This window comes from Lygodium microphyllum, chromosome 20, assembly GCF_053477565.2.
Source record: "Lygodium microphyllum isolate KBCC chromosome 20, Lygodium_microphyllum_v1.1.10, whole genome shotgun sequence".
Lineage (NCBI taxonomy): Eukaryota > Viridiplantae > Streptophyta > Polypodiopsida > Schizaeales > Lygodiaceae > Lygodium > Lygodium microphyllum.
In genome coordinates this window covers 139,019,411-139,024,878 of record NC_141154.1, presented here as the reverse complement: position 1 = coordinate 139,024,878, position 5,468 = coordinate 139,019,411, and positions in this window count along the sequence as shown.

Below are 5,468 nucleotides of genomic sequence, written 5' to 3'. Positions count from 1 at the left end.
CTTTGTTGAGGCTCACGCAAACGCGACCCTACAAGTTGGAGGTCGAAGGGTTAACCAGAATAAGTATGTGTACGGGGAAGTGATTCAAAGAATCTCTGCTGACTGAATCAAGGTTTTGGGACGTCATGTGAAGAAGGGATATCAAAGGAAAAGATACCCTAATCTTCCAATGAACTATCGATTCCTGAAAATCGATGACCCCAATCCGTACTACTACTCAGTTCCTGTAGCTAAATGCAATAATATCTTATTCTCCTCAAATTAATGTATCAACTTGTTCCATCGCCCCAAGAAATAATTATACCTCGAAAGGGCTATGTTGATATGAATGGAATAAAACTTTTTTTTTTTTCCGATTGTCTTGACTATGAATATTGATAAAGAAGTAAAGTGATTTGGTCACTTGGCTGAAGGAATACGTGGACGTAGCTTCTGAAGAGTTAACAGAACTCTCGCTTCAAAGTGAAGTAGATCATGAGATCAAGCTAGTAATAGGAGCTGCGCAAATTGCGAAGAGACCCTAGAGAATGTCTATACCGAAAGCAATTGAGTTGAAGGAACAACTCAAGCAACTACTAGGTTAGGGCTACATCCGTCCTAACAGTCACCATGGGGAGCTCCAGTTCTATTCCAGAAAAAGAAAGATGGGACACTTCGACTATGTATTGATTACCGTGGGTTGAATCAATCAACCGTCAAGAACAAGTATCCTATTCCTAGAATAGATGAGCTTCTCGATCGCCTTCAAGGTGCAAAGATCTTCTCCAAAATTGATCTCAGGTCAGGTTACTATCAAATCAGGATCAAGGATGAAGATATTCCAAAAACGGCCTTCAATACAAGATATGGGCACTTTGAATTCTTGGTTATGTCATTCGGGCTTACAAATGCACCTGCCACCTTCAATAGATTAATGCAGGATATTTTTAGACCATATCTTGATGACTTCGTGCTTGTCTTCTTCGATGATACTTTAGTCTATTCTAAACAGGAAGAAGATCATGAATCTCAACTTCGGATTGTCCTTGAGACAATGAGGTCTCATAAGCTGTATGCAAAAATGAAGAAGTGTGCATTCTTCAAACGTCAGATTGAATATCTAGGATTCATAGTATCATCAGAAGGAATATCAGTAGACCCAGCCAAGGTCAGAGATGTGCTTGAATGGCCAGTACCAGTATCCGTCAAAGAAATACGCAGTTTTCTTGGCTTGACGGGATGGTATAGGGTCTTTATAAAAAACTATGCTTTGATTGCAGCACCTCTTACCGACTTACTAAAGAAGCAGACTTCTATTACATGGTCAACTCCCGAGCAAAATAGCTTCGACCAATTGAAGCAATGTTTGGTATCAGCACCTATTCTGAAACTTCCCGACCTCAATAAGGAGTTCGAGGTAGTAACTGATGCCAGCATTCTTGCCTTGGGGTGTGTACTCATGCAGGAAGGTCATCCCGTAGCATATTCTTCAAGGAAATTGAAGAGTCATGAAAAGAATTATGCCACGCATGATCTGGAGTTATTAGCTGTCATCCATGCTCTAAAGCTTTGGAGACACTACCTGTTGGGTAACAAGTTTTACTCTAGTAACAGATCATAAGAGTCTCAAATGGATTTTTACCCAGAACGAGCTCAACATGAGGCAACGCCGATGGATCGAAGTATTGGAGGAGTATGATTTTGAAATCAAGTATCGTCCAGGGAAAGAGAATGTAGTTGCCGATGCACTCAGTCGCAAGGCATTCTTAAACTCCCTAATCTTGCAGAATCCATCAACGGCCAGATCTCTGGCTACAAAGGTATCTATGCCAAGCAACCCTATACTCGAACTAGCTAGAGAGGAGGCATGCCATGATTTGGCCTACCAAACCATGATAAAAGAAATAGCTACCAAAGAGCAGAATCTGAAGTCACAAGCTAAGTATCGGGAATTTTCCACTGATAATGGACTTGTCTATTACAGAACAAGGTTATGTATACCAACAAGCCAGTCACTTAAGCAAAAGATATTATGGGAAGCTCATGATTCCCCTTTCGCAGGACATCCTGGCTATGCAAAAACTCTTAATGCAATTAGGAAGAGCTATCATTGGGAGAGGCTCAAAGGTGACGTTCTCAAATATGTCACTGAATGTTTGTCTTGCCAACGTATCAAGGCTGAACATGTCATGATGCCAGGGAAATTGCAACCACTTGACATTCCCCAAATGAAATGGGAATTCATCAGTATGGATTTTGTGGTGGGCTTACCCCAAGTCCAAGGAGGATACAACTCCATTATGGTTGTAGTTGGCATGCTTACCAAGGTTGCACACCTGATTCCAGTAAAGACAAACTATAAAGCCTCCGACATTGCAAGAGTGTTTATCAAAGAGATATTCAAGCTACATGGGCTACCTAGAAGGATCGTTAGCGATCGAGACTCTCTCTTCACCTCACACTTCTGGAGAGCTATCTTTGAAGCTATTGGAACTCAACTCTGTTTTAGCACTGCCTACCACCCCCAAACGGATGGACAAACAGAGCGAGTAAATCAAATCATTGAGGATATGCTTAGGGCTTACTGCTGTCAAGAGCCGAAGAGATGGATTCAGTTCTTGCCGTTAGTAGAATTTGCCTACAATGCTTCTTACCAGCAGAGCATTCAAATGACCCCTTTCCAGGCATTGTATGGTCATGATTGTCGAAGTCCCCTAAACTTTTCTGATCCTACCCTAAGGGTGGAAGCTTCAAGACAAATGTTAGAGGACATGGATGACCAAATAAGGTCAATAAGACAAGACATACAAGCAGCCAAAGATAGACAAAAGGCATATGCGGATTTGAAACGCCAAGAGAGGGTCTTCGGAGAAGGAGACATGGTTTTCATTCGTGTACGCCCAAAAAGGAGTTCTCTATCTCTAGGTGAATGCAAGAAGCTAAGTCCAAGGTATTGTGGTCCGTATAAAATCCTCAAATGCCTGGGACCCAATGCTTATAAATTGCAACTTCCAGATAACCTAAAAGTTCACAATGTATTCCATATTAGTCTCTTAAAAAAATATGTACCCAACCCAAATCATGTACTTGATGACCAACAAGTTGTAATGCCTAGTCAAGGAGTCCTTGAACTAAGACCGGAAAAGATTTTAGATGTCAGGGAGAGACAATTGAGATCTAGAACCTTGAAAGAATGCCTCGTCCAGTGGAAAGATTATCCCGAAGAGGATGCTACCTGGATGGATGAAAACTCTCTCAATCTTCAATATCCCCAGTTTATCACGAGATGAGGACATCTCGATTCTTCTAAGGGGGAGAGAATGTAATATTCCCACCCGTGAACATTGACGTCCCGCACACGACGTAAACCTTGTGCAAAGGTTATCTCTTGCATTGAAATTATTGGCAGTGTAATGTGTGACCCGCACGCGAGAAATGGGGTCCTCCGCATTGGTAAATCAAAACCGAAAGTTCAAAACCGCAAGTCTCACAAAAACACCCTCTTGGGAGGGGCAATTTTGAATATTCAAGGCAATTTTTTTTTACTTTAATCCCTTTTCCCCCGCCGATGCATGGCTGGAGAAGAGGGAGTGTGGGGGGATGGTCCATGGATGAGTCGTGGCTTGCATGGGAGGGGGGGAACCCATGCACTGGCCACGTGTGTGGAGGCTTTCTCTTCCCTCCCCCCCTTGCCTATATGAACTCCCGTTAGGGAGAGAGGAGGGGGAAGAAAGGGACGGTGCTGTGAGAGGGAGGAGGGGACGCTGCTGCTCGCCGTTGGGGAAAGGAGGGAGTCCAGGGTGTCGTCGCCGCCGTGCAGGAAGCCGCCAGCCGCCACAGTCCGCCGCCATGGTCCGCCAGGCCGCCACAGCCCGCCTTCACCTCGCCTTGATCACGGCCTCCTTCCCAATCATTGGGACCCCCTTCACGTCGTCGTTGCAGGCCCAGAAGCTTCTTAGAGCTTAAGAAGCTTCTAAGGATTAAGGCCATAGGCCTTGATCCTATGCGACTTCTCGATTTTTGAATCCGGTTAGGGAAATTCCTATTCCCAAGCGAGGAGAAGATATCGAGCTCCTAGCCGTCTCGAAAAGCGAAAGTAAAGGAGTCCGTAACCACGACTACAATGGCTCCCAAGAAGTTGCAAGGCGCGGCTGCGGGAGGTTCATCTCCAAGCATTCAAGTGGATATCTCCCTGAGCCCACAAGTCCAGGTTTTTTCGAGTTTATTCTCACACAAAGAAATGTTTAGGCACGCTTAATTCCATAAGGGAGAATGCATTTTACGCTTATTTTTAATGCATGTGGCAGCGTTAAAAATACATTTGATAAATTATCTCTTTAAACATTAGACAAGGTTGATGCATGTCATGAAATTGAAACAGTTGCATTTCCAGAGTTGGCCGCCTTAGAAGACTAGCTGCATGTTGCTATTTTGGAACATTATCAAAGTAATGAGTCTAAACATATAGGGCAAAGAAATGAAATTGATAAGTGCATTTGGTTACTAGACATGGTGGGAATAAGCGTGTGCCGCATTGTAGGCAACATCTTCCTTGTAATGATTCATAAGGAAAAGTTAACACCCATAAGATATTATCCGAAAAGAAATAGAAGAGTACGAAAATGATCTTATGGACTTGCAAGTAGCATGTAACATGGAATAAGTTAACACTAGCTTTAGTTTGGTATGAACTTCATTAACTACATTGTAGCTAGGGGAAAGTTGCGTGTTGCATAGTCATCATGCAGAAATTCCATTCATCAGGAGCCGTATTTAGGAAAGGTCGCATGGTTTATCAAAGCATGAGATTCTAAAGTGTAGACAACAAGGTTGTAGGCATGGTTATTTGATGTAAGTCCTAGTAGGTCCTAGGAAAGTTAGTACTCAGATTATCATTCATTTTTACTATACCAAGGAAAGATAGAGTTATTGTGAACCATGTGATGCGTAGAAGCAATGAATCACATGTTTACATGTATTGCGGTAGTTGCAACTATTTTTCCTCCTTTAGATCTACTTCATTATCTCTAGGAAGGATTCATCCTTGTCGCGAGACAAGCATAGTGAATTACCCAAATCACCTAGTCACAAAGGATTCACATGGGTATGGTTCAGTCAATACGATAGATACCCCAAACATTAACTAGGGATTAGCACGTTAAGGATTCGGCCAAGTTTCCCATTGTCGCTAAGTCGAAACCTTCAAACCCAATAGTCCTAACCATATTCCCAAAAATGTTGAGCTAATTGGATGCTCATGTAAACAATAATCTAGGATTCCTACCTTAAGGACCAAGCGTTCAAAATGATGAAACTCGAATTGAGTTAGATCCCTAGGACTAAACGTTATCGATTTAGTGAAATTAAGGATGGGATGGGTAAAAAGACACCCTAAATCCTCCTTCTCGTTTGAAGTTAATTCCGTGACTTGAATACGCCATTCATTAGGCGAAATGATGGAGGCGACACTTGTGCAGTAAATTGCAACG